This window comes from Doryrhamphus excisus, linkage group LG5, assembly GCF_037039965.1.
Source record: "Doryrhamphus excisus strain RoL-2023G ecotype Guam linkage group LG5, RoL_Dexc_Guam_v1.1, whole genome shotgun sequence".
Lineage (NCBI taxonomy): Eukaryota > Metazoa > Chordata > Actinopteri > Syngnathiformes > Syngnathidae > Doryrhamphus > Doryrhamphus excisus.
The window spans coordinates 2,883,134-2,908,615 of record NC_136361.1 but is presented as its reverse complement, the minus strand read 5'-3'; the positions used below and the strand labels follow the sequence as shown (position 1 = coordinate 2,908,615).

At 44.2% G+C, this 25,482-nt stretch overlaps 1 protein-coding gene across 3 annotated transcripts in view; it reads right to left on the bottom strand.

The window, feature by feature from the left end:
* The window catches only part of sema5a (sema domain, seven thrombospondin repeats (type 1 and type 1-like), transmembrane domain (TM) and short cytoplasmic domain, (semaphorin) 5A), a 158,531-nt gene that overhangs the window by 110,610 nt on the left and 22,439 nt on the right, over positions 1-25,482 (bottom strand). Inside the window, exon 1 of one of the 3 annotated variants that reach the window (XM_078790584.1) lies at positions 22,490-22,690. The exons of the other annotated variants lie outside the window; for them this stretch is intronic. The gene's annotated coding sequence lies outside the window, so the exon portion shown is untranslated. Of the gene's footprint in view, positions 1-22,489; positions 22,691-25,482 lie in introns of those variants that run through there. 3 annotated transcript variants of the gene reach the window in all.

Sequence of the window (25,482 nt, the reverse complement as noted above, 5' to 3'; positions counted from 1 at the left end):
ATCATATCTATTATTTATCTCTGCTGTACACACGGAAGCTAGGAAAATACTAGAAAATAGAAATAAAAATACTTCAAGAGTCACGTTGCATGTCGAGTACAATATATTAGTACAGGTTGGCGGGTTGAAAGTACTACCGTGACAGTACCCCCACTCACTATTTGAGAAGCACACTTTTTCGTCTTTTTTGTCCATTTACATCATTTTCTATGCCGCTTATCCTCACTAGTGGTTGCGGATATGCTGGAGCCTATCCCAGCTGCATTCAGAGTGGTGTATTTGTCCAAAATAAACCTGAGTATGTGTAGTAAATAGTCAAAAAAAGGAGAAAGTTTGAGAAACTTTTTTTTTCCCAAATGTGCGTGAGGATCCGTGTGGCGGCGGCGGCGGCGGCGCCGGCGTTTACATGTGCATGCTTCCAGGCATGTGAGGTCACGTGAAGTGCACTCAGGGTGCAAAGTCAACAAAGAAGTCTCGGCTAAGCCTTTGCATGTGCGAGTGTGTGCGAGTGTGTGCGTGCGGCTCGGCATGGCCACGTCCACGTTAACACTTTTACCACCCGACACCGCGCAGTCCGCCCCGCCCCTCCCCTTCCCCAAACCTAAGTCAATGGACTAGCTGCTTCTCTGCAGAAAGTGATTTCTCCCTTCCATGTACAGCAGCTGCCTTTTCTTTGTGGCGAGAAAAAAAAAAAAAGTAAAAGACCGCCAAGGAAACCTGGAGATAGTGACAGGTTGAGATGAAAGAGAAAAGGAACAGAGAGACGACATGCTGTCACTTACTTCCCCCCCCTGAGCGGATGACAGGTGCTTTACATTTCTCAGTCGGTAATGGGAAGCCATACATCCAGACCCGCTGTGACATTTACTCGGGACTTGTATTCCATCGCCCCAAGGTCAAGACGCCGCTTCACGCGCACCAAAGCACCAAAGCCAGAGTAAAGTTTGCATTCAAGGAGAAAATGAAATCAACACCGAAAAGTTTGAGAAGCCTTTCACTGAACCGAGTTGGCTCCTCGGAGACGACCGGAATTCTTTTCAATGTATTTTTGCTGCATTCCTTGGAACACACGTCTTAATATTTGGCTAATGAGGTGAAAGAATATACAAAGAAGCGCTTTTCCGCTGACTGGATGTTGCAATAAAATTATGAAAACGCAAAAAAAAAAAAAAAAATCCACTCTTGATGCCTTTGCACATCCACTCCACACGGGACACAGAATCCTCTCCAGGAGGTTCATTCTTGTATTGCAGCATTTTGTGTTAATCAATCTTCCTAATGGCATCCCATAAATGATTAAAAATCAATGATGTGGATGGACGGTCCCGACCGCTCGTCACTTTGCTGCTGCGAGGAAGGAAATCGGGAACAATCGAGCAACAATAGCACAAGACTGCTTTGTTATTGTTAGGCTTAATGATGCAAGAATGTGGTGATGCAATAACCGCATCCAGCAATCGGACGGCTTTGTTGGAAATGGGAACCTATTAACTCCAAAATAATAATGCTTTCTTTTCAATGAAAGTTGGCCAATACTGGCGATGATAATGATATCAGTGCCCGAGTGATGGATTTACACTTTGAATTTTGCAGCTTAACTCTATCAAAAATATCAGCATTTTGCCATTAAACTGTGTTTATTCAGGAAATTCATTCATTCATTTATGAATTATGAATTGTTTTTGGGCCTAAATTAAGCTTTGTGAAGTACAATACAAATAAGGCATTCAGAAGACGCGTTCAAAGACGTGATAATATTGTGAAGTGCGATACAAATAAGGCATTCAGAAGATGCATTCAAAGAGATGTCACTTCCTGTCCTGTCTGACTTGTTTATGTCTCATATCTGGTATATCGGGTGACTATAGGGGTGTTATTCCATGTCTCGAGGGCTCTAATTATGTAAGAGTAGCGGTAACCGGGTTTTCTGTGGTCTAACTACAAAAATGTATTAATTCATTCATTCATTCATTTTCTACCGCTTTTTCCTCACAAGGGTTGCGGGGGGTGCTGGAGCCTATCCCAGCTATCTTCGGGCGAGAGGCGGGCCAGCCAATCACAGGGCACATATAGACAAACAACCATTCACACTCACATTCATACCTATGGACAATTTGGAGTCGCTAATTAACCTAGCATGTTTTTGGAATGTGGGAGGAAACCGGAGTACCCGAAGAAAACCCACGCATGCAAACCGAGGGTGGGATTGAACTCGGGTCTCCTCGCTGCGAGGTCTGCATGCTAACTAACTACAAAAATATTCCAGGGATTCGGAATTTGGGGATTATTGTGCCTGTTGTGAGATCATTCAAAGCTGCAATAAAAGCCTGTTGTTATGGCTATCAAGTGCTTGTGCTGGTGCTTGTGTGTCTCACCCAACATGTGTGTACAGTCTGCAAATGGCGGCATGTCCACCCGATTGGGAATGCCGTGGACAGACAGAAGCGATACAGACGTTAACGTTCCGTTCGGATGCAACGACAGCGAACATGTTGATCTGGTCTAGTATGGGGGTCTTCGGTGGTCTGGTTCTTCCAACCATCATATCCGACACGCATCATCTTTACACTGATCCCTGCTGGATCCTATTAGGTCTTCAGCTCCCTGCAGGAGAACATCGGAAGGTTTTTTTTGTTTTTTTTTTTACACGGACTAAAGTGTAAATTCCTCTCTAGGGCAGTACAAGCCTCCAGCAACTTCCGAGCTACAAGAAGAACGCTGGTATTTACTCGGTGTTGTCCTACCCAATGCCCAGAGAGTCGGGTATAATATATATCAGCGCAGGAACGAGGAAGCAGCACCTTCATGCAAACACTTGCAGTTAGTTTGGACTAATATCCCAGGATGCTTCCTCTCTTTTTTTTTTTGTGATTTAAATGTTTGGCTAGTTTCTACCTAATTGCAAAGAGTGTTTCCATCTCCCTTTAGTGCACTTACTTTGAAAGAACGTGAAGGAGAACCCAAACTGAAAACACAATACATAACGCCGTAATTCACACACTCCATCTTTGCATTTTCCAAAATGGAGGCATCACCGCAGCGATCAATTAAATCCTTCCTGTGTATTGATTTCATCCGAGCGTGATATGGAGATCCTGGACACATAATGAAGAGGATCCGGGGATGAATGCCGGCTTTTGTCTCCGTCAAGCTGACTAACACACAACACAAACACGTCTCAAGTGTCCAAACACACGCGGGCGGGAGAGTGTGAGGTCGGGGTCGCACCACGGTGCCGTTTGATGCCCTGCACCGAGACGCGACACACACGGGTAAAAATCCACCCAGACTTTGTTTAAGGCCGCAACGCACAAAGACACGACTGATGAGCGCCGAGTTTGCATGCGTGTGTTCCTTTTTGGCGGCGTGTGTGTTGATGCTTGTTTATAAGGAGGGGGTGTGGTCACCACGTGGCGTTTATCGATGTTAGCGAGGTTAATATTCCTATTTGAGGAATCGAACATGCGTTGTTTTGGGAATGTGGGAGGAAACCGGAGTACACGGAGAAAAGCCACGCACGGGAATAACACGCAAACTCCATGCGGGGAATCCAACCCAGTATGCTGACTGTGTGGCATACATGCTTACCACTCATCCACCGCGCGGCACATATAAAATAATATACTACAGCTAATATTTCATTCATTAATTCATTTTCTACCGCTTATCCTCACAAGGGTTACAGGGGGGGGGTGCTGGAGCCTATGACAGCTGTCTTGGGGCGGGGGGCAAGAGGCGGGGTACACCCTGAACTGGTGGCCAGCCAACCACCATTTGCAATACAAATCCTCAGTTTTGATTGACACCGTCATGGTCAACTTCAATTCCTGGGGCTGTCAGAGGCGGGTTAAGGATTATTGTCAAAACTGCAACAAAAGCCTGTTGTTTTGGCTATCAAGTCTGGTGCTTGTGTGTCTCATTACAGTAACATTACTGACACCTAGTGAGCAGTGTAGTATACCTCTGAATGCCTTATATTCGTGTTTTACTACTTCTGTTCATCTGTGCACAATTGGCGTTATTGGAGTTGACATGGCGTCCGTATCAATCACTCGTCCACCGCGCGGCACATATAAAATAATATACTACAGCTAATATTTCATTCATTCATTCATTTTGAACCGCTTATCCTCACTAGGGTTACAGGGGGGTGCTGGAGCCTATCACAGCTGTCTTGGTGGGGGGGGGGCAAGAGGCGGGGTACACCCTGAACTGGTGGCCAGCCAACCACCATTTGCAATACAAATCCTCAGTTTTGATTGACACCGTCATGGTCAACTTCAATTCCTGGGGCTGTCAGAGGCGGGTTAAGGATTATTGTCAAAACTGCAACAAAAGCCTGTTGTTTTGGCTATCAAGTCTGGTGCTTGTGTGTCTCATTACAGTAACATTACTGACACCTAGTGAGCAGTGTAGTATACCTCTGAATGCCTTATATTCGTGTTTTACTACTTCTGTTCATCTGTGCACAATTGGCGTTATTGGAGTTGACATGGTGTCCGTATCAATCACTCGTCCACCGCGCGGCACATATAAAATAATATACTACAGCTAATATTTCATTCATTCATTTTCTACCGCTTATCCTCACTAGGGTTACAGGGGGGTGCTGGAGCCTATCCCAGCTGTCTTGGGGCGGGGGGCAAGAGGCGGGGTACACCCTGAACTGGTGGCCAGCCAACCACCATTTGCAATACAAATCCTCAGTTTTGATTGACACCGTCATGGTCAACTTCAATTCCTGGGGCTGTCAGAGGCGGGTTAAGGATTATTGTCAAAACTGCAACAAAAGCCTGTTGTTTTGACTATCAAGTCTGGTGCTTGTGTGTCTCATTACAGTAACATTACTGACACCGCGGGGGTACACCCTGAACTGGTGGCCAGCCAACCACCATGTGATATTTCTGTTTACACGCAATACAAATCCTCAGTTTTGATTGACACCGTCAGAGATCAAAGAGTAATTCCGATATTTGATTGTAATGTTCACCAACGGCTCTTTTATCAGATCCCGGTGGATTGTGCGGTGGACTTCCAGTTAAATGTTGGCCGCACATCCGGGGCTTATCGTTCCTTTGACGGTGACATTTTTCAAGTCTGAACCACACTTGTTGTCGCGGCTTTAAATCAGAGGTCAAATTGAACTTCCTGCGGCGGCCATTGGCCCACATCGCGCTCGGAATGGCTATCTCGTGCCGCGTGAGAGCTTTTCACAGGCTTGTCCGTCGCCTTTTTTTTTTTTTTTTCTGCCGTATATTGCTTGTTGTGAAATTCCTTGCCTTATCTGGAATGGTTAGACACACACACACACACACATGCACACACACACACGTGCACGGTTCTACCAACCACCACTACATCAGCTGGCGAAAGTGAGCTGAGTAAATATAACAGCAGAATTTGTGAACCGCTTGAGAGTTGAGGGGTGGGCCTCAGGGTGGGAAAACGCTGGCTGCAGTAAATGAGCAAGACAGTCGGCATTTTGCTGCGTTTGTGCTCCCATCGGTTTGTTGGAACGCCGCAATTCCAACCCAGATTGGGAGGGGGCCCCGCGTGCATCAAACTGAAGACATTTGTGCTGTTTCATGTTTATTCAAACATGCTCACTGCAGCTTTAATGTGGAGTGAAATTGTGTGTGTGTGTGTGTGTGGGGGGGGGCGTCGGGGGGGCGTCTAACCGTGTGTGTTTGAGTGTTTCCAAAGCCATGCTGGGCACCACAGATAAGGTGGAGAAACAAACATCCCATCTGATCCAAGTGCGCTCTTGGGGAGGCGTAAACATTTCCCAGAATTCCTCCGTCCTCCGATGGCGTGATATGAACCCACGGGCTTCTACCTTCAAGGACGCCGGGGGTTCATTATCGTTCCCAAGAAAACTTGGGAAAGAACTTTGGCATGGTCATGGGAGGGACGGAGGATCGAACCATCACTGCTTAACTTTTTTTGCTGATGAAAAATATCAATAATTAATTGTGGATTTGTTGCCGGCTTCGAGGAATACGACATGACGACCAGAGTGAAGGTCATGTGAAAGTCATTTTATGTTACATGGCGACTTTCGCTTTTTTCCTTCAGACGGCCACCGTGGAATATAAACTTGCGTGCGAAGTTAAGTGTAAAGTAGCAATAAGCGGTTGCTTTGTAGATGACAGTGCCCCCCCCCCCGCCCCCCCTAACCCCGCTTTTGTGTGTCCAGCCAAGCCGCCACGCATGAGTCAGAGCGCGGCACAAACAATAGCGGCGTAACGACGCTATATCGGTCGCATTGGAAATGAATCGTTTCCTGACGTCTGTGGCGTTTTTAAATTGCAGGGACACAAACTTGGAATTCCCTCAGGAAAATCGCATGCGAATGTGAAGGAAATGTCGCCGTCCGCAGCGGCGGCTTCTTTGGTTTGTTTGCTGAATACGATGACATCTTTTGGCAGGAAAGTTGTCACTCAGTCATTCCTGGAGTTTATGGAAATTATGTGATGGACTCGTTCTCTTCGTAGTTTGATGGATCAGACAGTTTCTGAGGGTGCTGGAGCCTATCCCAGCTGTACACCCTGGACTGGTGCCAGCCAATCACAGGGCACATATAGACAAACAAGTATTCCCACTCACATTCATACCTATGGACAATTTGGAGTCGCTAATTAACCTAGCATGTTTTTGGAATGTGGGAAAAAAAACGGAGTAACCGGAGAAAACCCACGCATGCACGAAGAGAACATGCAAACTCCATACAGAGATGGCCGAGGGTGGGGAAAAACAAAATAAGAAGCCAAAAAGTTACCACTTCCACACAAAATAGGAGGAGAACTCATTCATTTGTTCATTTTCTACCGCTTTCCCTCACGAGGGTCGCGGGGGGTGCTGGAGCCAATCCCAGCTGCCTTCAGGCGAGAGGCGGGGTACACCCTGGACTGGTGGCCAGCCAATCACAGGGCACATATAGACAAACAACCATTCACACTCACATTCATACCTATGGACAATTTGGAATTAACCTAGCATGTTTTTTCCCCGGAGAAAACCCACGCATGCACGAAGAGAACATGCAAAACTCCACACAGAGATGGCCGAGGGTGGGGAAAGACAAAATAAGAAGCCAAAAAGTTACCACTTCCACACAAAATAGGAGGAGAACTCATTCATTCGTTCATTCTCAGAGATGGCCGAGGGTGGAATCGAACTCGGGTCTCCTAGCTATGTGGCCTTCGCGCTAACCACTTGACCACCGTGCAGCCCCATCTATAATATATTGCTGCATAATTCTGCAGCATAAAAATGAACACAATCTATAGACAACTTCAATTCTTGGGGCTGTGATGGGTGGGTTAGGGATTATTGTCAAAACTGCAACAAAAGCCTGTTGTTCTGGCTATCAAGTCTGGTGCTTGTGTGTCTCATTACAGTAACATTACTGACACCGAGTGAGCAGTGTAGTATACCTCTGAATGCTTTATATTTGTGTTTTACTACTCCTATTCATCTGTGCACAATTGGCGTTATTGGAGTTGACATGGTGTCCGTATCAAACGCACCCTCCTCCACACACTCCCTCTCGCTTCGGCTGCTGACATGTTTGATAACACGGTCGTGAAAAAAAAAAAAAAACCTGCAGCCGAGTGAGACGATGGCTCCCAACCCGGACCCTCAGGATGGCGTCTGGGCCGCTTGTCGGTGCCAAGGGAGGGGCGTTCCCAGGGAGCCGGTTGTCACAACAAACCCGGAGGAAAAACCGCTGCTTTGTCACCGCTGTACCAACTCCAAGCGACGGAGAGACAAGGTGACGTCTTGCACTGCAAAGCAGGTGTCCTGCTATACTTATACTTACTATTTATACTTATATAGTATTTTTATGCTGCTAGTATACAGCATGACCGACTGTTTACTTCTTTCCAGTCTGCCGCTGTCTTTGCCAATGACTAAAAATGCTAATTAATCATGGGAGTTTATAATATTACTCGCCTAAGAACCCCCCCCCAGGACCTTAGCATAGTCACTTTGAAACTCATCACTGACTGTTGATTGAACCAGCAACCGTCAGGCGATGCCACCATGCACGCAATAATCCCAATATTTTTAAAAATGGTGGAACTATACAAATAAGGTGAATGATTATAGCTAGATCGAGGATTGAACCAGCAATAGTCAAGTTGGGGAAATAGCCACTTTACCCCCTGAGCTATATCCCTATGAAAAGTTTGCAAATTAAAAAAATATTTTGCACTAAAAGGAGTGCCAAATATATATCGGGCATTCATTTTTTTATGGAAACATTTTGGTGGGATGTGAGCGGAGTTGGCGGACAAAAAAAATAAGAAAAAGTTGAGGAATAAATAGATGAAAAACAAAAATATTCTCATAAATTGGGACGCCGTAAAGCATTAATAATATCACGAGTTAAACAATCATGAAATTACACGTCACTCCTGAAGGGGGAGTCCTAGAACAACCCCCAATTATTTGTAGCAAACAAAGCTACAAAATAACACGGGGCTGCGGCGATAAGGGACATAAAGCCCACTTCCTGTGGATGGTGACATTTTTAAAGCTTTAATTACATGCTTGGCTAACGTGTAAGCCGACGTCGGGGCGGCTGCGGAATTACACTATCACCGTCTCCAGCTGCAAGCGGACGCACGCCCTGGACTGATTCGCTAGTCACGCCTGCCCACCTGCATGCATCGGAAGGGAAATATAGGACGCCAGCCACTTCCTGGGGAGATGCTGAAATGCTACGTTGACGCCAAGTGGACTCAAACCGCATACTAACATCCTAATCCCGTGTAATCCCATTCTTAAATCAATTGTTTCTCGTTATGCAGCTCATTTTATTCATGTGTTCCAAGATGGCCGACTACGGAGAAGAACCTCAACATACCTGGTGAATATATATTTTTGGCATTTTATTAGAGAAATATTGATATTGGATCGGGCGGCACGGTGGATGAGTGGTTAGCGCGCAGACCTCACAGCTAGGAGACCAGGGTTCGATTCCACCCACGGCCATCTCTGTGTGGAGTTTGCATGTTCTCCCCGTGCATGCGTAGGTTTTCTCCGGGTACTCCGGTTTCCTCCCACATTCCAAAAACATGCTAGGTTAATTAGCGACTCCAAATTGCCCATAGGTATGAATGTGAGTGTGAATGGTTGTTTGTCTTTATGTGCCCTGTGATTGGCTGGCCACCAGTCCAGGGTGGACCCCGCCTCTTGCCCGAAAACAGCTGGGATAGGCTCCAGCACTCCTGCAACCCTTGTGAGGAAAAGTGGTAGAAAATGAATGAATGAGTTCTCCTCCTATTGTGTGGAAGTGGTAACTTTTTGGCTTCTTATTTTGTCTTTCCCCACCCTCGGCCATCTCTGTGTGGAGTTTGCATGTTCTCCCTGTGCATGCGTGGGTTTTCTCCGGGTACTCCGGTTTCCTCGCACATTCCAAAAACATGCTAGGTTAATTAGCGACTCCAAATTGTCCATAGGTATGAATGTGAGTGTGAATGGTTGTTTGTCTATATGTGCCCTGTGATTGGCTGACCACCAGTCCAGGGTGGACCCCGCCTCTCGCCCCAAGAAGACAGCTGGGATAGGCTCCAGCACCCCCTGCGACCCTCGTGAGGATAAGCGGTAGAAAATTAATGAATTAATGGTACCTTTTTGGTGTTAAGTTGCTGTGTGATGAGGTAAATGTTGTTTATACGATGACACCATGAGTCAGACGTGCAGGCCTGCAGACCCGAGTTCAATTCCACCCTCGGCCATCTCTGTGTGGAGTTCGCATGTTCTCCATGCTAGGTTAATTAGCGACTGCAAATTGTCCAAAGGTATGAATGTTAGTGTGAATGGTTGTTTGTCTATATGTGCCCTGTGATTGGCTGGCCACCAGTCCAGGGTGTACCCCGCCTCTCGCTCAAAGACAGCTGCTGGGATAGGCTCCAGCAGGAAAAGCGGAATTGTGCACAATTGTGCATCCCGCTTTTTGGGAAGGCTCCTTTCTGTTCCAGCATGACCGTGATAGACATGGATAATAACTTAGAGGAGTCAGTGTACAGCTTGGAAAACCAGTCTGCCTCACTTCCGGTGTGACATATTCCATATTGCCACATATGGAATATGATTTACTCCATTTGTGCGAGTGTGCATGGTGTGTTGCACAAACACAAGGCACTCAAACTGGTGATTCTGATAAAAACGCTTAGACATAATGAATGTTTATGTCTCCAGTAGATGAGGTGGATATCAACGGCCAATCACAGCCTGAAGTGGACATTGATTGGCTGTCACTTTTTGCGACATTCATGTTTGACCGTAGAAATGAATGAATGAATGATATAAAAAACGCACGGCCCGCCACTGCTAAAGTAGGCCGGTACTCCAAGACGTTTTACGAATCTGACCGCTTTTCCCATCAACATCAAAAGTGGGACACGCAAAACATTCTCCGCCTTATTGTTTATTTTCTGCCTTCCTCTGTCAAACACCTCATTGGTCAAAGCTTAAGGGAGCCACGAAAGGAAGCACCGGCGCTCCACAATCAATCTTCCCACATGCTGCTTGCAATCAGCACATCCAAGATAACAAGCTCAAACCGAGTGCCAACACCGACAGCGCGGTAATTAAACGGCTGAAGAAACAACAAGCAGCACCTTTTTTGGCAGAAACATGGAGCATATATCAAAAACATAAAGAAGATAAAGAGAGAGCCATAAGCAAGACGTGGAAGGGAGTACATTATCTGAAGAAAGGTGGCGGAAGAGGGGGGGTAGTAAATTAGGCCTCGGCTCCAGTGGAACCAATTAATTAGTTGAGCGTGTTTCCACATGTGTTACGTTGTAAAGCGTCCCATTAACAACACAGACAAGCACAATCTCCCCGAGTCGGCGCCTTAATGAGAGAGTCATCTTCTGGAGAAGTCCGACGAGCTCCCGCTCTCGCTTTATCCTGAGGGAAAAACTGGGACAAGAGAGGAGCGGAGTTGGGAGACGGAGCCTGCAGGCGTCGGCTGTGATCCCGATCGCCGCTCGCGAGTCCGGTTTGACAGCAGCCGAAATATGGATCAGCTATTTTTATGTGTCTGGATTCCAACCAGAAAGACGCATCATCATAATAACAAATAATCCCTGCGAGTCGCTATCCCACAAAGACATCCAAGTTTCTCATGCCTAGCTTGTGCTAACGCAAGCCTTACATCACCAAGAACGCCGCCAAACGCTGCATGGAGCGGAGCGGAGCATGCGGCCGTTGGCGAAGGAATAATGGGAATGTCTTCTGAGGACGGACTAATCTCCGTGCGGGAGTCTAATGACTGGCTGCGTTTTGCCAAATGTAAAGTTTGGTGCAGGAAGACCTTGAAGACGTTGGCCACTGGAGCTGGAATGGATGCTTCATCCGACCCAACAATTGTGTCCAGCTTTGTGGGAACACTTTTGGGAAGGCTACTTTCTGTTCCAGCATGACTGACTCAGAGGAGTCAGTGTACAGCTTGGAAAAGCAGTCCGCCTCACTTCCGGTGTGACATATTCCATATTGCCACATATGGAATATGATTTACTCCGTTTGTGTGAGTGTGCATGGTGTGTTGCACAAACACATTAGGATGGCTACTTTCTGTTCCAGCATGACTGACTCAGAGGAGTCAGTGTACAGCTTGGAAATACAGTCCGCCTCACTTCCGGTGTGACATATTCCATATTGCCACATATGGAATATGATTTACTCCGTTTGTGTGAGTGTGCATGGTGTGTTGCACAAACACATTAGGATGGCTACTTTCTGTTCCAGCATGACTGACTCAGAGGAGTCAGTGTACAGCTTGGAAAAGAAGTCTGCCTCACTTCCGGTGTGACATATTCCATATTGCCACATATGGAATATGATTTACTCCGTTTGTGCGAGTGTGCATGGTGTGTTGCACAAACACATTAGGATGGCTACTTTCTGTTCCAGCATGACTGACTCAGAGGAGTCAGTGTACAGCTTGGAAAAGAAGTCTGCATCACTTCCGGTGTGACATATTCCATATTGCCACATATGGAATATGATTTACTTCGTTTGTGTGAGTGTGCATGGTGTGTTGCACAAACACATAGTTGAAAACATGTTTGACCGATTTCCACATGCGAGAACTCACTCCAACTTGGCTCGACTAGACGTCTAGCTCCATACACATGACCTTTGTTTATAACAGTTAAATGGTTCCAGACCCGACCGGGATCAAAACATTTCCATGTTAATACATCTAATATTCATATATAGCATAGACACACACTCTTACTATCCAAACGTTGCACAAGTGTTGGCTAGCAAGCTGGAGCACTAACCTGTTAGCCTGAAATGGATTTTGTCTAAACTTTAGAAGCCAGCATCTCACCACTTCCACATGGAGTGGGAGGATAACTCAAATACCAGGTAATGTTGTGTCATTACTGCCACCTTGTGGCGAGAATGCTACATATCATTTCATTCATTCATTCATTTCCTACCGCTTATCCTCACAAAAGTCGCGGGGGTGCTGGAGCCTATCCCAGCTGTCTTTGGGCGAGAAGCGGGATACACCCTGGACTGGTGGCCAGCCACCCAATCACAGGGCACATGTAGACAAACAACCATTCACACTCACATTCATACTTATGGACAATTTGGAGTCATATTTCATCACCTTTCAGCATCTTACCACTTCCACATGAAGTGGGAGGATAACTCAAATTCCAGGTAACATTACATCATTACTGCCACCTTGTGGCCAGAATGCTACATATAATTTGTTTAGCCAAATAATAGAACATCGTCTACCAGCAAACAGCCGTCATGTATTCATTAATTTCGGGGAAAAAATGTGATATATCGAAAAGAACGATCACCGAACCGCGATTTTGCAAGGAACGACCCGTGCTCATGCAGCTCCAGACCCGTGACATTTCCACAGTCATGCTTTCCTGCGTGCTGAGTCATTTTCAGAGGAGAGTGAATTCACACTAAGCTGTTGACTGGCTCGTCTAAAGTATATCTAGGTTTGATTCCTGCCGCATTGTCACCGGAGGAGATATACTGTAAAAATAGGCCGTCTGCTCTTCCCATCTCCGCACAAGTCTAAGCCAGTCTGAGATAGAAAGTATGCTGCATCCTTAGCTGATTACACGCTACAATAGCAGTAAATTATCATCCCGCCATGCTGACAAACACCCTCCACGGGAAAATGCTTTCATGCACTTCTGCTCCAACGACACTTTCTTTCAGGTTCTCGCCATTATAAAAAAAAAAAAGGTGTCCTGAATGAACATGTTTCTTCTAACTTTATTCATTCCGCTGGAGAATAAAGCCAGCGTCTTATCTTGAAGTGTACAGTATGGCGTCTCGTTGAAATGGCCAAGATAATAAGCTCATTTGCATCCATGCGAAAAAGGAAGGGAGTGAATCGACGCTGCGTCTTTGTAATTCAAAACCCATTAAAATGAACTTTTAACATCAGGACGCAGTGATTAGGAATCTTCTGGGAGGCCTTAATTGCGTTTGCTTCTGTGCGATGCAGACCAGGCGTTTTTTTTTTTTTTTAGACGAAGAAGCTCACAGCTGAGCTGGAACAATCTCGGAATGTGGGAAGTAACAGCAGAGTAGTAACAAGAAAGTATTGCAAAGTATTCATACTGAAAATGGATACAGCTAATATATTGGTGTTTTATTGTCATTGTTGACACTATGTTCCTTGTGTAATATCTATTTTTATTTCTTTTTATCTACTGTAAAGCATCTTTGAGTACTCTGAAAAGTGCTATACAAATAAAAGGTATTATTTATTATGATTGTGTACCAGTTAATGAGATACAAAGTAGAAACTGCACAATAACTATTGAATGGTGCGCATTATTTTGTAGCAAAATGCAGTACAGTTTGATAGTTCAGACTATAAAAGTATATTAAACACACAGTAAATGGAATACATATCTAATAAGGCTGCAAAAAATGCAGAGAATTTTTATTACTTTAGTGTCTGCACATGTTTTGGATGCAAAAAATATACATTTTTATGCCTTTTTACAGTAAAACTATAGGAAGTCATTTTAGGAGAACGATGACCAGGATTGGAGACCACTTAGCTGTGCCAACATTTGGGGCGACACGGAAATTGTCCATTTTTAAAAGGAAAAATGTCACTTAAAATATTGAATTGTGGAAATTATGGGATTTTTAAATATTGGAAAACAAAAATGAAAACTTAATGTTGAAATGTATCAATGAGTTACAGCGGGATCGAGGATCGAACCAGCAAGCATTAAGCTGGGAGACGACCACCGTGCACAGAATTAGTACAATGTGTGCTACATGAATTTCCACCAATGGAGGTTCGAAATTGTGCATTCATTACCTATTGGAAAAATGTCACGGAAAAAATTGAATTATGGAAAATGTGGGAATTTATGGAAAAGTCCTGATAGATATCCTGCACGTCCTAAATAATTTGCATAATTTGAAGTGTTGGAAAATAGACTCAATGAAGCAATGTATAAATACGTTAATGCTAATGCTAATACGTACTGGTTGAGGATCGAACCAGCAACCACCTCATTTGAAAGCCATGCCCCACGTAAGTGATTCTCCACCATTAGGGGGCACCAAATAAATTGCCCATGGGAAAATTCTCACATATTTTTGATGCTGGATTGGTTTGAATCCCTATGAAGATTGCATGGCACTTTAGACGCCGCCTGCCGCCGGCCCGCCCGCCACAACAGAAGTCGCCGACTGCTTCCGCTCGCGGGGATTTGGATGTCAGATGACATTCCATCCGGGATACGGTATTGTTAAGCCCAATACACACGAGATTTAAACGGCACTGACGCTCATCAACGACTCCTAACGCACTTCCAGGTGTCAAAAATGCCTTGCTCAAGGGATCAAATCCTCAAACAACAACACTTCATAATCAATTGTGGTCTTGATGTCATATGTTCGAATCCCTAGGCTTCAATGGCCATTATGTCCTTCACCATACATCCAAAAATGGGCGTAAAATGTACTAAAATTGTAGTAAAAGTCAGTTTAAGGTATTTATGGAGGTACAATCGGAGTGAGTCCTAACAAAGCAGCATGATTGACATTCAAGGCCCAGGACAAGGAGGGAAAACCGGATCTGAGGATGTCGTCGCCGCTGATCCGACGGCGTACCACGCTGCACTTTTACTAATCACATCTCACTTTAATGTTTCCGTGCTGTCACCTTGTTTGATGGATGACACGACGCCCTCCGTCAGGAAGCGTGAGGCGGAGGGTGTGTGTGTGTGTGTGTGTGTGTGAAGCGCGCACTTAATCCACTCGACCAACGCGCCCTCAATCAACGACACGGCCACACCGGGTGGACACGGGAGCGTGCTGAATGTAAAGCAGGCGAATGTTTGATTGGAAAGGGTCCACACGGGCCCCCGTAAACACACGCATGAGTCAATTTGATCAGTTGTCGATATGAAATAGATATAAGCGGCGTCTGCTGGCTGTTTGTTACTTAGCAACAACAACAACAGAAAACCCTGAAAACCTCAGAGGAAAGGTAAAAGTGCATCTGAGGTTCGATTTCTTGTTGATGCGGAAGTCGTACAATTTGGACTTCGAGCTCTAACGTATGAAAAAGTGGGCTTCATAAGTCATACAGATGTCAAGAAATGTTGTGAAAAATCAGCTTGGTAAGCATTTAAAGGATTGAAGAGCTGAAAGAGAAAGTGTGATGATAACCATAGAACCGGAAATTGAGGTTTGAAGCTGTTCACTACAATGCAAGCAATAGAATTAAGTATCAGTTCCGCCCACACACTAACTAATTAATTGATTAACTTTCTCTTCATTAATTAAGAGAAAGTGTGATGATAACCATAGAACCGGAAATTGAGGTTGAGGCTGATTGAGGCTGTTCAGTACAATGCAAGCAATAGAATTAAATATCAGCTCCACACACACAAACTAATTAGTTAATTAATTAATTAACTTTCTCTTAATTAATTAAGAGAAAGTGTGATGATAACCATAGAACCGGAAATTGAGGTTTGAAGCTGTTCACTACAATGCAAGCAATAGAATTAAGTATCAGTTCCGCCCACACACTAACTAATTAATTGATTAACTTTCTCTTCATGAATTAAGAGAAAGTGTGATGATAACCATAGAACCGGAAATTGAGGTTGAGGCTGATTGAGGCTATTCAGTACAATACAAGCAATAGAATTAAATATCAGTTCCACACACACACACACTAACTAACTAATTAATTAATTAACTTTCTCTTCATTAATTAAGAGAAAGTGTGATGATAACCATAGAACCGGAAATTGAGGTTGAGGCTGTTCACTACAATGCAAGCAATAGAATTAATTATCAGTTCCACACACACACTAACTAATTAATTAATTAACTTTCTCTTAATTAGTTAAGAGAAAGTGTGATGATAACCATAGACCCAGAAATTGAGGCTAAGGCTGGTTGAGGCTGATTTAGGCTGTTCAGTACAATGCACGCAATATAATTAAATAACAGTTCCGCCCACACACTAACTAATTAATAAATTAACTTTCTCTTAATTAATCAAGAGAAAGTGCAATGATAACCATAGAACCGGAAATTGGGGTTGTGGCTTATTGAGGCTGTTCAGTACAATGCAAGCAATAGAATTAAATATCAGTTCCACACACACTAACTACATAATTAATTAATTAATTAATTAATTAATTAATTAATTAATTGACCCGATGCCCAATGAGTCAAACCTTTGCCTTCGGTTTATATACAATATTGCAAGTAACAAACTAGGCCATTTGCAGCGGAATCGATTGCCCCCGAAAATAGCACCGTCGCCCTCTGTGCATTTATTATTGACACAACTGCTAAATAACCCGCCATGGGGCCAAAAGAAAGTTGCGAGTGCCGGCAATATGATAAAGAAGGTGATAAACGCTATTGAATTCTATCTTCTAACTCCTTGCATCCATCATTTATAATGGGCTCATATTGTTTTCTGCTTTTAAAGCTACTATTTCTCCATAAAACATTTATTTTGGTTTGTTTTAAACTTAACAGGAATAAGTGGCAATGCATTTCCCTCCTTTCATTAGTATTTAAATAAGTATTAATGATGATTACTTGTTTATATTTCAGAGGCAATGTCACCTTCCGAAAGCACCCGTGTGGCAAAGTTAAAATTAACAACTAAATAATTTAGAGGCTACTCGTGTTTGACACACACAAACACGCAAAATATTAATATTAGGTGTCTTTCAGCTCATCATGTCACATGATCAACGTCATTTGAGGACGTTTATTGTCAGACAAGTCATTCCAAGTCACATGACGATAGGACAGAACACAACGCAAAAAGGCATGACTCCAGGAAATAGCGGCAGGAGCTCAATCTCACAAATCCGATGATGACTAATAGGTAGGCTGAAACGCGGCCAAAAAAAAATAAAGTTATATGTTGCCACTCGTCACAGATGCAGCATGTAATCAACATTCCTGGTGGGAGTGAAATTCCTGATAAGGAATGATCAAACTGTCACCTTTACCGGGAGCGCTGTGCTCTATAATTGTGTGAAGAATGTATGTGTCAGCAGCACCACGAGGAGGGGGGGGGCACAAGTGTCAGTGTGGTGTAGGGTGGGGCGAGGCTGTTCCACTTAAATAAAAAAATATATATTTTAAAAATATATATATTAACTGAAAGCAAAAATCAGTTGACACTGAACGTTGAAATAACACTATAATGTGTTGAAATCTATTCACTGACTGGAGGATCGAACCAGCAACCACTCTAGAATCTGACTATCCACAAATGGGGGGTGAGTCGCTAGATATCAGCTCTGAAATTAAACTCCGATTAGCTATTTTTGTTATCATTATATTTGTCCAAACCAGGCATCAGAATGCACCAATAAACTAAAAAAAGTAATCTTTTTTGAACCAGCAACCACCTGAGCCATGTCACCCTTGTGGAATAAGCGCAATATAAAACGACTATTTTCACCAAAAGGGTGTTTTAGGCATACTAAAAACAGCAGGATTTGAATTATCAGAAAGTTTAAATGAATAAAACAAGTTGAATGAGTACAGCAGCACGGAGGCTCGAACCAGCAACCACCTGAGCCATGTCACCCTGTGGAATAAGCGCAATATAAGACAATGATTTTCACCAAAAGGGTGTTTAGGCATACTAAAAACAGCAGGATTTGAATTATCAGAAAGTTTTAATGAATAAAACAAGTTGAATGAGTACAGCAGCATGGAGGCTCGAACCAGCAACCACCTGAGCCATGTCACCCTGCGGAATAAGCGCAATATAAGACAATGATTTTCACCAAAAGGGTGTTTTAGGCATACTAAAAACAGCAGGATTTGAATTATCGGAAAGTTTAACTGAATAAAACAAGTTGAATGAGTACAGCAGCACGGAGGCTCGAACCAGCAACCACCTGAGCCATGTCACCCTGTGGAATAAGCGGAATATACGACGACGATTTTCACCAAAAGAGTGTTTTAGGCGTACTAAAAACAGCAGGATTTGAATTATCGGAAAGTTTAAATGAATAAAACAAGTTGAATGAGTACAGTAGCATGGAGGCTCGAACCAGCAACCACCTGAGCCATGTCACCCTGTGGAATAAGCGCAATATAAGACAACGATTTTCACCAAAAGGGTGTTTTAGGCATACTAAAAACAGCAGGATTTGAATTATCGGAAAGTTTAAATGAATAAAACAAGTTGAATGAGTACAGCAGCACGGAGGATCGAACCAGCAACCATCAGCTCAGGTAGGGTAGTACATTTTTTGGGAACATTTTTGAGATCTGGTCCTATATCGACCCTCTCATACAAGGTCCCACATAGAAAATAATACGGAATCAAACATGCAACAGCATCTGTGCGACAACAGCAGCCCAGCATGGGTGACAGTCTAAGGCAGGTCTAATTTAAGCTCGGGTCTAAATATGCAGTGAACCACCGAGCTGCTTCATGACGCCTTCAACATCAAAGCCGGATGGCATCGCTTTTAGCCGCCATGCATTCATTCACGGTCTATGTTTAGGTTCCGCCTCCGACCGCCGCCAACATTCTAAATAAAGACCACCAAAGTTTCCTCCCCACACAATGCATATTCATGCTGCGTGCACACACACACACACACACACACACACACACACGAGCCCACTGGACTTTGGCCAAGTGGATAAAATATTCCAAGAAATTAGGCAGGTATTGATTTTGGTTGCACGCCCCCCCTCCCCGGGGTCATTATCCTGCTGGGGTGTATCTACTGTGAGGTCTCTTCTCCTGCTGTCACATTCGCCCTGAGGTCCATCTGGGCTCAATTGGAGGCCAAAACCAGATGTTTCTTTACACACGTGTGTTTTTGTCTGCGTGGCTAAGCAGACCGTGTGTGTGTGTGTGTGTCTGTGTGTGTGTGTGTGTGTGTGTGTGTGTACAGCTGTCTACCTGACCCAAATGTACTCTTACAGATGAAATGCCTCCTTGTGAACAAACTTGTCGGGTTTAAACAAGTGGTCCTGTGACGTCCTGTGGTCCTACGTGTTAAGACGCGGGTACCAATTTCATAATAATAATAATAATAATAATCAATTTCATTTATAACGCACTTTACATCAAATGAAAGATCTCAAAGTGCAACAGTTACAATAAAAAATAAAAATAACATTTTTAGGGCGGCACGGTGGTCGAGTGGTTAGCGTGCAGACCTCACAGCTAGGAGACCAGGGTTCAATTCCACCCTCGGCCATCTCTGTGTGGAGTTTGCATGTTCTCCCCGTGCATGCGTGGGTTTTCTACGGTTTCCTCCCACATTCCAAAAAAAACATGCTAGGTTAATTAGCGACTCCAAATTGTCCATAGGTATGAATGTGAGTGTGAATGGTTGTTTGTCTATATGTGCCCTGTGATTGGCTGGCCACCAGTCCAGGGTGTACCCCGCCTCTCTCGCCCGAAGACTGCTGGGATAGGCTCCAGCACCCCCCGCGACCCTCGTGAGGAAAAGCGATCGAAAATGAACGAATGAATGAGTTCTCCTATTTTGTGTGGAAGTGGTAACTTTTTGGCTTCTTATTTTGTCGTTTCCCCACCCTCGGCCATCTCTGTGTGGAGTTTGCATGTTCTCCCCGTGCATGTGTGGGTTTTCTCCGGGTACTCCGGTTTCCTCCCAAATTCCAAAAAAACATGCTAGGTTAATTAGCAACTCCAAATTGTCCATAGGTATGAATGTGAGTGTGAATGGTTGTTTGTCTATATGTGCCCTGTGATTGGGTGGCCACCAGTCCAGGGTGGACCCCGCCTCTGTCGCCCGAAGACTGCTGGGATAGGCTCCAGCACCCTCGTGAGGAAAAAGAGGTAGAAAATGAATGAATGGATAACATTTTTAAAAAATGGCCTCCAGACTCTGTGACACGGGTGGAAAAAAGGCGACCAAAAGGAGGCCAAAAAGTCATGTGGGGTCACTGGAGGTAGATTACTAGAGCGGAGCAGCTTATAATGAGAGGAAGAGGAGAGCAAAAGGATGAAGGGGACTTAGGAGAGGAAGGGAAGGCAAACGATGGAGAGGAGATGAAGCAGTGCCGAGGAGGGAGGAGGTGAGGCGGGAACAAAAGGAGCCGTCGGAGGGGGAGCTAATGGAGGCGATTAATAGGAGATGGCTTCACATGGAAAGAAAGAGAAGGATGGCGGGATGGGAAGCCGGGCTTTGTGGAAGAGTGCTTCCAAGAACTGCTCTCAATCCCACAATCCCGTCAGTGCACGGCACCCGAATCGGGAGAAGAAAACAACAGGGCGGCATGGCCCAGCTGTGAAAGCAAACCCTTCTTATGAATGGAGGAAAAAAAACAGTACCGGGGGGGTAGGGGTGGGGGGTTAGGTGCGACACATCATTAACTTCACACTCTCTTTCTCTGTGAGATGACAACATGGGTGAATTTAATAAAAACTAAACTCTATCTTGAGCATAGGGGTGCTATTCTATAGTCCAGAGGGCTCTAATAATGTTAAAAACCACATTTAGAAGGTTGTGAAGGTTTCCCATTCCCAAAATATTTGTTATATAAATAAGGAATCCTACTTCACGAAACTCCCTCATCACAGTCAGGTCTGTATCCACGATATTAATTAACCACGATAGTAACTTCAATTGGGTGTCTGGGCATGTGAGTCTGCCCTTCATCGTCTCTATCCCTTAACTAACATTTTTGCATGGAGTCAGACATTTAATTTAATAAAAACAAAATTGTATGTTGAACATAGGGGTGCTATTCCATAGTCCAGAGGGCTCTAATTTTGTTAAAAACCCCATTTAGGGGGTTGTGAAGGTTTCCCATTCCCAAAATATTTGTTGTATAAATAAGGAATCCTACTTCACAAAATTCACTCATCACAGTCAGGTCTTTATCCACGATATTAATTAACCACAATAATAACTTCAAATATCTTTGGGTGTCTGGGCATGTGAGTCTGCCCTTCATCATCTCTGTCCCTTAACTAACATTTTTGCATGGAGTCAGACATTTAATTTAATAAAAACAAAATTGTATGTTGAACATAGGGGTGCTATTCCATAGTCCAGAGGGCTCTAATTTTGTTAAAAACCCCATTTAGAGGGTTGTGAAGGTTTCCCATTACCAAAATATTTGTTGTATAAATAAGGAATCCTACTTCACGAAAATTCACTCATCACTGTCAGGTCTTTATCCACGATATTAATTAACCACGATAGTAACTTCAATTGGGTGTCTGGGCATGTGAGTCTGCCCTTCATTGTCTCTGTCCCTCAATTAACATTTTTGCATGAATAGTCAAGCATTTAATTTAATTAAAAAAAACTATCTTGAGCATAGGGGTGCTATTCCATAGTCCAGAGGGCTCTAATAATGTTTAAAAAACACATTTAGAAGGTTGTGAAGGTTTCCCATTCCCCAAATATTTATCACGATAGTAACTTCAAATAGCCTTGGGTGTCTGGGCATGTGAGTCTTCCCTTCATTGTCTCTGTCCCTCAAGTAACATTTTTGCATGAATAGTCAGACATTTGATTTAATAAAAATAAAACTCTATCTTGAGCATAGGGGTGTTCTTCTGTAGTCTAGAGGGCTCTAATAATGTTAAAAACCACATTTAGAAGGTTGTGAAGGTTCCCCATGCTACAATTACCAAGATATTTTTTAATAAATAAGGAATCCTACTTCACGAAAATTCACTCATCACAGTCAGGTCTGTATCCACGATATTAATTAACCACGATAGTAACTTCAAATATCCTTGGGTGTCTGGGCATGTGAGTCTTCCCTTCATCGTCTCTGTCCCTCAACATTTTAGCATGAATAGTCAGACACCCCCCCCCCATGCATGCACTTTTTATGGTCTCATCCTTCATCTACTTTGAAGCCAATATTACATCTTCCCTTTCCAGTTGTCCGTGGTCCTGGAAAAAGCATGTGACTCCACATAAACAACAGGAGGCATAAACGAGCCCACCTTTAGTGGTCTTTACTGCTGACCCAGACTGTCAATGTCTGCACTTTCTTTTCTATTAGCCCCAACCCGCCTCCCCCCCGGGTGGCTGGTACAATCGTGTTATTCTTCTGAGGGGCCGTGCGAGCGGGCGTCTGCGCGGTGCGACTGCGTCTGGAGGCGGTAAAACAGCAGAAAGCACATAAATAATGACTTAACGATCCCCGCTCCACCCTCCACTTTAATGATGACGAAGGAGTTTTCCAAGTCGGGACCGATCCACATGTGGCTCGCAGGTGTTGTAAGCGCCGTCCCTGCTAGTCTTCCCGAGGTCCACTCGGTGCTATTTTATGAAGCCCTCATCTGCTTTTACTGTACATCGAGACGGTTCTACCTGTGCCAAAATTCCTCCATGTGGCAGAGGTGCCTTCTTGGCACGTATAGGCACCACATTAATCACATCATCGGGTTCAATCCCATTCAAAGACTGCACAGGAATAATAAATGCCTTACAGGTGCAATAAGTCAATACACAACCCAAACATACAGTAGAAGTAAACGTGTATTCCTTTGGTACATGCCGAGATTCAGCCCAGCCTGCATGCCTCTGCTAACGAGCGTATATGAGCTAGAACTCCAAATGACAAATAACTGGAATAACATTATTGACCCTGAGTGAGGGCATGCCATTACTGGAAGATATCTTTACGACATGCGGCCCGAGGAGCTCGTGCACGTGATGATAGGTTACCGGGGGTTTCGTGTGTATGTTTTTTATGGCGCTGCCTTGTGGGTATTTGGACTAAAAGGGAGGTTTTGTTTCAAGTGCACACCTGACCCTGTAGTCTGACCCGGTGCTATCCAAGGAAGGGCAAGGAGGAGCATTACACTTCTCTTGGGATGAGACAAGCGTTGACAGAATGATAAAGTGAGCGAAAGAGAGAAAGAGAGTGGGATGCAAGTCATAGGGCCTGATCTGTAAAAGGTCGGCATGTATAAAAACAGGTCAGAAGTAGTATCAGAAGGCAGAAAATACTGCAAGGAAGTAAATATCGGCGAATCCATGCGCGTATTGGCCGATACCGATTCAAGGAAAAAACGCAAATATCGGCCAGCGGATGTATCGGTCGATCCTTAGTCAGAAGTAGTATCAGAAGGCAGAAAATACTGCAAGGAGGAGCTGCAAATGTAATCATTTTGCACTTGCAGTTTGATTTATCAAAAATGAAACCTGTTCGCGGTCAGCGTTTTTGCGTCATTGTTGAGCATGTTTGGAAGGCAAGTCCAAACGGGCAGTGGTATGCGGAAATGACTCATTTTTGCGGCGGAAAATATCAGCCAATCCATGCGCGTATTGGCCGATACCGATTCAAGGAAAAAACGCAAATATCGGCCAGCGGATGTATCGGTCGATCCTTAGTCAGAAGTAGTATCAGAAGGCAGAAAATACTACGAGGAGGAGCTGCAAATGTAATCATTTTGCACTTGCAGTTTGATTTATCAAAAATGAAACCTGTTCGCGGTCAGCGTTTTTGCGTCATTGTTGAGCACGTTTGAAAGGCAAGTCCAAACGGGCAGTGTTATGCGGAAATGACTGATTTTTGCGGCGGAAAATATCGGCGAATCCATGTGTGTATTGGCCGATACCGATTCAAGGGAAAAACGCAAATATCGGCCAGCGGATGTATCGGTCGATCCTTAGTCAGAAGTAGTATCAGAAGGCAGAAAGTACTACGAGGAGGAGCTGCAAATGCAATCATTTTGCACTTGCGGTTTGATTTATCAAACATGAAACTTGTTTGCGGTCAGCGTTTTTGCGTCATTGTTGACCGTGTTTGGAAGGCAAGTCCAAACTGGCATTGTTATGTGGAAATGACTGATTTTTTATCTACTGGGAGACCTGATTTGGAGACACAAACTGGAGGAGCTGCTGCCAATATCGATATGTATTGATATCGATGGACAATATTGATATTTTCTAATAGCTTTACTGTGCACTGAAAGGGAATCAACACACAACAATTAGGCTCAATAACTGGCAACGCAAGCGTATACTGAAATGATTGCGTCTTGCATCCAAGTGGGTAACACGAGTGCCGGGGAGCTGCGGTTCATTACGGCAAACAGATCGATGCTCGCCCCGATTCTGCAACTCGAAAGCTGACGGTAAATTAGCCAAATTTCTTTGAAACAGCTTGTCGCCATTTGTCGAGCGGATGCGCAGTCGGACAAACAAACAGTTCGTGTCGTGACTTTATAAAACACAGCTGCGGGATAAAAGAAGAAACAGGAAGAATCTCCATCAGCCCCAAACTGATGCCGTGAAAGGAGGACTCCCCGACCCAAACCGCCTTCGGGGGAGGGAGGGGGGGGGGCAAGCAGAAAATAGATCACGGTGCTACGAGGACTCGCTTCAGAGCGCCAGAGGTCTGTTTTTAATGACAACAAGAGCTTTGGATGGGTCCAGTGAACTAGATCCTCCGCGTAGGAGTCCCCCCCCCCCGACCCCCTCGAAACAACTTTGGAAGATTCCCACAACCAAACCCACGATACCGTCCTGCTGTACTAATGTCAGCTTTTCACACTGAGGTTAAATAGCCAATTAGCATCTCCGCTAGCATGCCGACAACATGTCCAAAAAGAGGAAGCGTCTATTCTCGTCAGTTTCCGCTTAGTAATGCGGCAGATGAGGAAGGGTGGTCAGGCTAAGGTCAGAGGTCAAACCAGCCTGGGAAAGTGATATCTGAGCCTTTGCTTGCAGCCAGGGGAGAGTAAATTACATTTTTTTTTAAAGAATGATTAAGAATCATTTTTAAACGTTGAAGTGTTTTAGTGATTTCCCATAAAGTTTTGTTTGCCTGCCAGTATTTATGGGCCTGCAAGCAAAGCATCTTATTATTCCTCCTGCTTATTATATATTATCTGTGGTGCACATCACTGGGAAGGTCTTGATCGTAGGTTGTGTACTGCCTTTCAGATATAATTTTTATTTTATTTTAATTTTATAGTTTATTAAT